Source organism: Ziziphus jujuba, chromosome 1 (assembly GCF_031755915.1).
Source record: "Ziziphus jujuba cultivar Dongzao chromosome 1, ASM3175591v1".
Taxonomy (NCBI): Eukaryota; Viridiplantae; Streptophyta; class Magnoliopsida; order Rosales; family Rhamnaceae; genus Ziziphus; species Ziziphus jujuba.
Genome location: NC_083379.1, coordinates 28,035,640 through 28,047,119, shown reverse-complemented (window position 1 = coordinate 28,047,119; position 11,480 = coordinate 28,035,640).

Here is an 11,480-nt window from a genome sequence, read left to right as displayed (position 1 = left end):
GAATTAATTAATCCAAAATTGTTTAGGAAAGTAAGTGAGTTTCGGCCAACAAGTTTCCTTTTGGCCAGTTTTAACCTAAATTTTTAGGGTTTATTGTTTTGTGACTCTAGCCTATTGAAGGGCTTGATTTTAAGGAATAACACATCTTCAATATTATTCAGAAAATTATTTGTGAGATAGGATTCTCTTAGCTCTCTTTAAACACTTAAAACACCATTAAAAAGTAAGTGTTTTAGTTTTGACTTATCAATAAAACATCCATCACCTATTGTGGCTTCTTCAATATACCAAGGTTTCTAATCATAGGTTGGTTAGAGGTTAAGGTTTTTCTATAAGAACTTGAACTTAATTGAGATCCGGGCTAATACAATACGAGTTTAGGCGCGAGTCGACCTAGGTGCGTATCACTTTCTCTCTCTCCTACATGTATGTGAGAACTTCGACCTCCTAAAGATGCTGCCCAATGTTATCCTTAACCAATATATATATATATTTATAGATAATCATTCACATGAGATCCCCCCAATACAATTGTTCATTCTCCCATACTTAATAATTATTGCTTCTAATTATTTTTCATCTCTCTAAATTAGCAGTAATTTTTTATTGACTGCTAGTAGGGGAAAAAAAAAGGTCTTTATTGCACTGTTGCCTTTTATCTATTAGGTTTGTAGTATTTTGCTCCCTAACCTTCTAAATTCATGCACATACATCTTGTACTTTAAAAAGCATGCAGCAGTACTCCAAATCGTTAGTTTTTTTTGTAAATTCTCTAGATCATTAGTTCTGTAATAAGGAGGCATTAAATGGCATGTGATAATCACATAAGTTAATTTGGCACTTGATTTTAAGTGTAAAAAAGCCAATTCATCTTCTTCCTCATCCTTAAATTCTCAAGGCTTTGACTTCTGTACATAAGCAAACCAAATTATTCAAATTATGTGAATTTGGTTAGTAAGCATCTCAAAGTTAGAATCACAATACACAATGAAGGAATGCTTGTTCATCTGGAAAATGAGTGAATTTCAAAAACCTCCTCCAAAGTCATCTATTGTCTTCTTACACTCCATATTCATACCCAAAAACACTCTTCAATCTCTAGACCCATCATTCTCCTTTTTCTTATTCTCCTTCAATTGGGATCTGATCACTACCCACTTCCTCTAATAGTGTATTGCCCAGATTTCCCTTTTCTAATGGTCATTGGCTCAGCATTTGATTATGGAAAAGAAACCTGTCCACTATGGAACACTTCTACACCTAGCCAAGCCAACTGTAGCATAAATCAATGCATCAATTAACCGAAATTCCTTAAAATCCCAGCCCCTTAATTCTTAAGTGTAACACCCCGTCCCGAATCGCACCGGAATCCGTGCACGTTGACCGAGGTTGACCGTTGACCGTTGACCGAAGGGGTCAAAAGTTGACTTTTTGACTCGGTGGGAATTTCGAGTTGACCAGGGTACCGTGGCGAAGTGCATGACGCCCTGAGTTCGTAGACTAGTAGCACGTCGAAAACGGAGCTACGGTTTGAAAGTTATGGGCAAAACAAGTTGAAGTGTAAACTGTCTAAAAGGTGCCGGGAGTTGACTTTTTCTTGTGATGTAATTGTGAGTTGACTCTTGTATGGTTGTAAAGTACTCGTCGATACGAGTTCATAGACTAGCGGCACGCTTAAATCGGACATGTGGTTAAAAAGTTATGGACGTTTGAAGTTTACCGGATACCGTATTATTTTAATGTTTTTTTTGGGTCGGTGAACAGTGAAATGCCACGTGTCAGCTTCTGATTGGTCCACGTGGCATGAACAGTGTCACGCAGGGTTTTAATTTTGAAAAACTCTCGGGGAAGAGAGAGAAAGAGAGAGAAGAGAGAGAGGAGAGAGAAAGAGAGAGAGAGAGCCACCGCCGGCCACCGGATTTTGCCACTGTTCCGGCCGAGTTACTGTACACGCGCCGGACAGAAAGCTTGCCCACCTCATTTCCGGCAAAACCTCCAAATTTCACGGCGAACGGCCGCCGGACGCGCCCGGATCGGACGTCCGAAGTTTGGCGGCGATTTTTCCCCTCCACCGCCGGCCGCCGCGAATCGGCACTGTTCCGGCCATTTTCCGGCCACACGCGCCTGACAGCCTTGATCCTCTCCTCAAGTCCGGCCTACCCACCAAAAATCACGGCCATCGGACCACCGACGCGCCGGGATCGGAGCGTTTTCCGGCGAGGGGTCGAAAATCTTCAAACGGTGATTTCTCCGCCGTCCGACCTCCGTTTTGCTCACCGTCGGTCCCGTTGGATTGCTCTCCTCACGATCTACAAATCTGCAAAATTTCACAGCAAACGGCCACCGTCGGAAATTACTGTTCCGGCGACTGTTGCCGGTGACGTGGCGGCCCGCCGGAAATTACTGTTCCGGCGAGTACCCCGAAAATTCCGGCCAGCTCCAGTCCGCAGTGTTCGACCTCCTGAACCCAAATCCGACTTCCGTTTCCACCAATTCGCGACGGTTTGGGAGAATTGCGGAGCCGAAACCCGAAAAGCTTCCCGATAAAATTCCGACCCCGTCGGGTACGATCATCGGAAATTAAGACCGGATCTGTGATTAGCATCACTCGAGCTTCGATTCGGTATATGATTCATAAATTTTAGTTATCGTTTGGTGTTCGCTCCTCGGGTACCCATTTGGGGATTACCCGAATAAAATATTAATATTTGTGGTTTTGGTACTGTGGATGTTTTAGGTGCACGTGCAAGTAGCGGAGTCGATCCTGCGGAGGATCTTGATTGAGATACGTGCACACGGTGAGTGACCCACCTTCAAATTAATTTTGGGGAATTTAATTGATGAATATATTATGTGTGAATTAAATATTTGGAATTTAATTTCTATGTGCCAAATATTTATTGGATTTATTGTAGAATTATTTATGAATTTATTGGATTTAAGAAAATGCGAATTCTACAAATTTATGCCGTGTGGAATTATTTTATGGTTTTGAGGATTTTGAAATTGGTGTGGTTTTAATGGTAAATTGGGCACGATTTGATTTTCAAATATTTCAAGGAAAATATTTGGTTATGTTGGTGATTTCAATTTTTATGAAATATGCCCATAAAATATTATGGGATTTGATTATGATATTTCGAGAAATTATTTATGCTTGGAAAAAATGTGGATATTTGAATTGATGGATTTGGAAGTTGGTGGATTTGAAAATCATGGAATTTATGGTATGGATTATAAGGAAATTGTGGAGAATTTCCCGGTTCAAGCGGATGGATTATGCCCGCTATGCTTATGAAAAATGTGAAATTTGTTTTATGATTTAAATTTATGGATTTTATGATTTTTAGATGCACCGTGCACGTACTGGTGTTCTGATTATGTGATATGGTATATGTGATATGGTTAGTGTGCACACGGTTGTGATTAGCGCGCAGGTGGGTGTGATTAGCGCGCAGGTGATGTGATTAGCGCGCAGGTGGGTGTGAGTAGCGCGCGGTTGATATTATGAGGGTGTCCTGTGGATGCCATCGGAGAGGGCGGCCACCCCCCTTTGGCCGGGACACCAGGTTAGCAGCGGCGCAGTGGGACGCCACGCGACCGTATGCCGGTTTCTTTCTATAACCTCCTGTCTGGCGGTACCTTGGGACGCTGGGTACTGTTGGCGCCACTGGTATATAGTGGGTGCATCAAATGATTTTCAGAACTGTGTTTTAAAAATAAAATGTTTGGAAACTGAATTGGAATTAAAAATATAATTGTTACCGCTTCTGGTATTTAATTGATGTCTTGGTTTTCGGGAAATATGAATAAAGGGTTTTGTGAAAATGTTTTAAAAGGGGAACCTTTCCAACTGAGAGAATTGTAAGGGTTTTGAGAGACATTATTATTTCCAAATAATTATTATTTATATACCTATTATCGTGGTATGATAGTGTAGAGTAGTAGGGTCGCTCACTGAGATGATTAGCATCTCACACTCTTAAATTCCGTTCCTCTAGGTACCAGGTTGTCGGTGTTCACTCGGAGCGGACTTGATCTTCCTCGCTGTATTTGTTCGCGCAGTACCTTGTTCTTCTTTTACTGCAGTTGTAATATTTCTTTCACTTTTGCTGTATTCTATATTTTGTAGTACTTCATAAAGCTCTGTATACTGTATGGGACACTTAAGTATTTGTATTGCACTGGATTACTGTATTTTTATTTTGGAGTGCTGAAATTTGTGGAACCAGTTCGTAGTACTGTGGGAGGAATAAGGGAACAATTATAGAAGTGTGTTTTCAGTGTAGGAAATTTTGTGGTAAGTCCATCCCTTAGGGGAGGTTCTGCCGGATCTTCCACAGAAGGGTCCGGTAGGGTTTCCCTAGGATCAGGGCTTGTCTAGGGTTCCGGTGGGGAACTTTGGACGGGTCCTGACATTAAGGCTCTTCAAAATCAAAATATAACCCCATAAATGCACATACAAAAAGTTATTTTCCATCCCTTGCTCATGTTTCAACAACCCAACTTATCTTCTCCATCCAGTCTATTTATCAAGGCTGAAAAATACTCCAAAAACCTAATCCACGACACCGACCTTGTGTCTCCTTTGATCTGATCTCTCTCTATTTCTCTTTCTCTCTCTCTTTCCTTTTTAAGATATCAAACCTAAACCTAACTTAATTGGTAGCCAAGGCAAACATAGTGAAGCAAATTTTGGCCAAGCCGATCCAACTTGTGGACCAAGTGATTAAGGCCGATTCATTCAAGTATGAATGCGTAAAGTTTTTGAAGCTGATGGTGTAGTGAGTAGAAGAGAAAGAAGGAAATTTATTATACATACAAAAATTTTGATTTTAACCCCAAAAAAAATTGAAATATGTATAGAAGTTGAAATTCTAGAAATTTAGTGATGAGGAAGAATGAGAGTAATAAGACAGATTGACTTCTTTGGCCTTGAAATCATATACCAAATTAACTTACATGATACGCATGTGCTATTTAACGTATTCCTTTTTACGGAACTAACAACTTGAGGAGTGACTGCACGCTTTCAAAAGTATAGGGTTATGCATGTAAATTTGAAAGGTCAAGGGGCAACATTGAATAAAGCCCAAAAAAAAAGTAAAGAAATGGAAGAAAGCCAAGAATTTGAACGTCTGGAATATAGAGATTTATGACAACCTTAATCTTTCAAAATCGAGGTCCCCTATTCAAGTCAAAAAAACATTTTACTCTTGAAATTTTGTTATGCCAAATAATCGAGATCCTCTGCCAATAAGACTAACCGAGAAACATGTTTTGTTTTATTTTATTTTTTTCCCTTTTGTTTCCACGAGAATCTTAATTTAAGACCAAGACATTTTTCCAAATAGGTTTTGGATAACTATAACAATTTCATTCACAATTTTATTAATATAATTTGCCAATACAATAAACAAAATCACATACAAAAGCATAATTCCATTACAAGTTCATCTAAATACAAAATACACTTAATTAAAAGAAAATTCAAGAAAAACCTGATGGTGAATTGATAACATTCCTTTGGTTAATTTAAGAAAAATTCTTGTGGCTCGCAAATTAAAATTCTAGTAATTAGGCAATAATGCAAATTATTGGTAAGCATAAAAACATAATTCCTATCTTGATTTGCAAGATATTGACACTTCTCAATTATTGCTTCACTCGATGGACTAACAACTTGAGAAACATTCTTCAATGGCTTAGAAGTTTGATTGAAAGAAACTAATTGGTGTGAAAAAGTATCCACTTTAGGTACGAAACATAAAGGCATATAACTCACAGAAAAAAAAAAAAAAAAACCAGTTTCTTTGATTGCCTCTCCATCAGCCGATTATAAAAATAGAAGCTAATTCTTCCAATAGTGCAAAAATCTCCTCAACCATCTTTTTCATAAAAGAATCTCCACTTGAGCTGTCTAAAATAGATTTAGTTTAACCATATAATCTATTATAGAAAATATCAATAAGCACCCGATCTCCGTAGCCATGTTTCGGTTATCTCATGCACAAATCTTCGAATTTCTCCCACATCTCATGCAATGGCTTACAATCTTGTTGCTTAAATTGACTATCACTAAAAATAGGCACATGCAAGTCACATGGCTCATTAATAACCAAGCCATGAGCTTCAAGTAAGATAAAACGGTTTTATAAATGGTCTTTCACATGTGAATAGAGGGAGAGATGGCATGGGCAACATAGACTTGAAGTGGACACACAATCTTTGTTTCCTTGCTTGGCCAAACTTGGAGTAGACACTGCATAAGAAGAAGTCGACGCAACAAAGCTATTGCATCCTTCCTCAAGGAGACTTTAAAACGGTGTATGCACCTCCTTGAAGCAAGTGGGCAGAACAACAATCAATTCCAATGGGACTTATCCTTATGTCTCTAGCTTAGCTCTCAAGAATTACTCTATAAAGCTTTAAAACTTCAATATTTAGCAAATATTATTCAAAAATCTCTTTCAAAGTTTTTCTCACAGAAAGAGAATAAAGCATATAAAAAATAACCAGAAGGTTAAGAAATTAAACAAATAATTAAACCTAGAAGGCTAAATTAAAAAGTAAAATGCTCATTAAATAGTAACACAAAAAATTAGAAGGCAATCACATTGTAATAACCCAACTAAGCAATTTTAACAATGTAGCAGCATCAAGGTCTCGAATCAAACATCTAGCCACACATGTTCTTCCAAAAATCAAATATGGAAGCAAAATATAATTCCATAGCCGAAAATGGTCTGCACAAAAGCGTAGATTTCTAATACAAAATATAAGAAATTAAAAAAAGAAAGTGTTAGATTAGAATAATCCTCGAAACTCTTTGTCTAAAATCTTGTTCCCCTCTTTTAATTGTAGTGTCTCTCTACAAGCATCAACACCGAAGCTTTCCTCTTTTAAGATAATATAGCCACCAACTTTAAAGCCAACATAACCTCCACCCTTGGATCTCCAAAAAATAGCACATGCTAGGCACATGCTTTATTAAAGCTTCTTCTTCCAACACTTAGTATGGACAAACATGAAAAGTCTACATGAACTTAGCATGACACTCTCATTTAAAGGGTGAACATTCCATTCTTTCTCTAATTTTCCCATAATGAATGGTGTGTACACTCCTTGGTAAAGGATGTTCATGCCTGACATGCTGGTTTTGAAGGTTTAATGGTGTGTACATTGACATTTAGTGAGAATGCACGCCCTACATGCCAAAATTTAAGGTTTTCCTTCAACATTATTGCTTGGCTTTCAACAAATGGCTATAAGAATGCCCAAAAGTTTCAATCTAGAAGCAAAAATCCTTTTGATTTCCATTTTTGAAGTTTTACCTAAAATAAAAAAATAAAATATATCAACTATAACCAAAAGTTTTAGAAAAGAAACAAATAATTAGGCTAAAGTAGGCTAGAGTAGTAAGTAAAATGCTCATTGATCAAATACAAAAATAATCTAATAATATATAGTTCCATAACCATCAAAAAATCAGATTGTCAGGCTTTAATCCTCAATTAGGGTTTAGGTTTTGAATTGAAAATTAAACACATCGAGGTTTGATATTTTGAGCTTCAATTCCTCAGCCATTTTGAGCTTCTAAAACATATAAGACTAGGCCCATTGGATCCTTTTGCAATCAAATACAGCTTCAAAATCACTATATCTATGCAAATAAGTTGACTTCATAAAGGTTTTAGTGTTGATCCCTTGGTCGGCTAGCCATGAAATATTACAAAGACCTTTCTACATGTCTTGGGAAAGTTCGCCATCTTGAATCACTAAAAAATTCCACCAATAGATCTAGATATTAGCAAAATAGTAACTGCTATAATAAAGACTAAATCATCAAATATTCAAATTTACTCACCAAGCCATGAAAATTTCGTTTGGAATTGATAATCAACAAGTAGCACCATAAAATATTCATAAAATGTATTTCTTCATATTTCTTCTCAAAGAAATCCAAAACATCCTCGAAATAGTATCTATTAGTCATTTTAGCAAAAAATAGAAAAATAATGTATTTAGTAATATTTATTCCAATTAAGCATAATTTACTAGGAAAATAGCAAACAATAATAATGAAAAAGGGTTATAAAATACTAATATTTAATACTCATTAAGTGGTAATTTCTAACTTCGCTTTATCATCATCAATGCCTTTACTTAAGACTCTATGCCGAAAGCTAATGAGAATCCACCCGTATCCATATAATTGACTACCTGCTGGGGTGCTGATCCAGTACGAATGAAGACGAGACCAATCATAAGAGCACAAGCTAAGAGATTCAAGGACAAACTGGTTGGTTTCATACAAGGTGTGATTCAAACTCAAGAGGGCATGACAATATCCAAAGATCCAAAGCCCGTTTTACGGATCCAAGTTATAAAGGTGGATATAGACCCGACAAGTTGTTTTGGTACATCTATGGGTTTCAAGCAGCAAGGAATTACTTTGTTAACTTATGAACATGATTAAAGTCACAAGGGGACCATGGAATCATTCCAAGGCAGAATTGAAGCCATTCAAATGAGGCATTTGCACACAAGACTCCATATGACTGAAAATCACCAATTGTGGAGTTGACTTTGCTTTTTCTTCTTGTTCAAGCAATTTCTTTTTGTTTCAATCAAGGGCAATGTATGGGAACCAATATTAATCCTATTTGGCATCCTACATGGCATATTGGAGCTGATTTGGAGCCTAAACTAGCTGGTGATTGGACAAAGATAGCTTAGTTTGAAAACTAGTCAACTAGTTTCCTAACTTGAACATTTGACTTTTGTTTTAGAAAATAGTCTTTATTTTGGTTTTTATTTATTTATTTGCTGGAAAAATTACTTTAGGAAAGTTAGAATTTTATTATTTGATTGTAAATTAATTAATTCCTATTTCAAAATTAGAGAATTAATTAATACAGATTAGATTAGGAAAGGGTGTGAAATTTGGCAATTTCCTTTTCGTTCACCAAAGTTGGCCGAATTTACCTAGCTAAATTTGGGTTTTGTTTTGTGAATTTAGCCTATTTAAGGGCTCAATTTTCAATGGAACAAAAGCTTAGATATTATACAAAAAAATATTTATGAGAAAGAATTTTCTTTGTTCTCTTTTAACACTTAAAACATTTAATAGAAATAAAGTGTTTTAGTTTGACTTATCAATAGGACATCCATCACCTATTGTGGCGTCTTCATCATATATCAAGGTTTCTAATCATAAGTTGATTAGGAGTTAAGGTTTCCATTAGAATCTGAACATAATTAAGATCCTGGCTAATATAATATGGGTTTAGGAGCAAGTCGACCTAGGTTCGTATTATTTGGTATCAGAGACGAATTTTATTTAGGTTTGATCTATCTTATTTGCTTTACTTAGTTTTGTGTTATTCTATAATTTTAACATTAGATTAATGTTGTTTCCTATATATCCACATTCTGCATATTAAAAAAAAAAAAAAAAACACAAAAGTTTCTTCATAGCCGAATTTGATTCTTTGTTTTAGCCAAATTTTTGCTTCCTAGTTTGTTGGTTGTTTTGCATATTAGGTTGTAGTAATTTGATTTATTGTTGATTTGCATTTTCTCTTTTAATCTTAATTAGTTGCATTCATATATTCCATTAAAAAAAGATTTTAAAAGCATATTGCATTAAAATCTAAAAATTGTGCAATTTGTTTTTGTTGGAACTATGGATCGGGGTTGGTGAAATTTTGGCATTGGAATTGCAATTTTGGCGTCGTTTCTTGCTCCTAGAGTTGTTGCTTATAATTTGTGAGTGTTTTAAAAAAAAAAAGGGAAGAAAAGCCAAAGTTATAAAAAAAAAAAAATTACTGCACAAATGTCGGTTTTGGTAGATCATTATTTGGGATTGTTTGTTTTTCGGGAAACACAATTGTAACTGATGGGTTGTTGATTATTTATTCAATATTTTGTTGCTGTATTTTGAATTTTGAGTGCTAAAATTGTTTGGATTAAAATCGGTTAAAGGAATTGAGACAAAGACTTGAATTACAAGAATTACAACCAATAGCTATTCCATATTTTGTTCAAATTGTTTCTTGTTTGTTGTTTGAATCTCTTTTTCAAATTTTATCCTTGAATTATTGGTCTTTAATATTCTGATGTATCTCTTGTTAAATTTTCCTTGTTAATTTTACTTTTGTTTTGGTTGGTTAGGCTGAGATTAGATTTTATTAATTCACTCAGTATTTGCTTGCTTTTTGATATTGTTTTATTGATAAGTTTAATTAGGGCATACTTGTGATCTAATTGTTGTTTTGATTGTATTTTAATAGACCTTTGAGATAATTTTTTGAGTGGAAAAATGCAAGAGCGTGTGAGCTTAAAAGAGGATTAAAAGCCAAAATTAGTGTGCCGAAACCTTGTTTAAGTGAAACACGTGAGGGAGTGAATTTGGTAAGTATTTTTGCATTATTTTTACTAACATGATAGATTCAAGGTTAAGAAGAGGAGGTGATTCATTAAGAAATATTGAAGGGGAGTTTGTGGGATTCAAAGGGGATTTTAGAGCTACGGGAAATGGAGGTGAACCTATCAACATGATGGCGGTTTTGGAACTACTTCAAAGGATGAATGCTCGTTTGATCACCTATATCAAAGAATGGATAGAATTGAGAATTACCAAAGGAGGGCTGAATCCAAGATATGAACACCAAGGAGGTCGAGGTCGAGGAGGTCATGGATGTGTTAGGGAGTAATTCGAAGGAGATAAGTTTGGAGATAATCTTGAGGAGCAGTTTGAAGATATTTTTACACTCCAAGGAAGGCAAACCTATAGGAGGCAAGCTAGAGAGGAAGATGATGACCTTGGCAACATTAAGATCAATATACCACCTTTTATGGGAAAGACTAATTCGAAGGCTTACCTAGAGTGGGAGGAGTGTATGGAGATGATATTTGATTGCCATAACTACTCCGAGGCAAAGAAGGTTAAATTGGCCGCTTTGGAATTTGGACATTATGCACTCCAATGGTGGACTAATGAGCAAGGTACCCAAAGAGACTTGGCAACAAATGAAAGGAGCCATGAGAAAGAGATTTGTGCCGACTCATTGCCATTGGCTGCAGCATCAAAAGCTTCAATCATTATCACAAGAAAGTAGGACCATGTAGAACTAATATAAAGAGATGGAGATGCTCATGATCAGATTGAGCATGAATGAGGATCGTGAGGCAATCATGCCACAGTTTTTTTGGAGGTTTAAATTGAGAAATAGCCAATCAAGTGGAGTTATAACAATATGTAGAATTGGAATAGATGCTTCATGTGGCTATTAAAATTGAGAACCAATTCAAAAGAGGGGTACAAGCTCATGGTTTGGAGGAGTTTTGAATAGTGGGAAGTCTAATTCATGTGTTTGGAGAAGCAATCCCACATATGACACATGGCCAAAACCGAAGCAAGAACAAGAAAGCTCCAATCGACCAAAGAGGTAAACAAGGCCGGATTCAATTCAAGC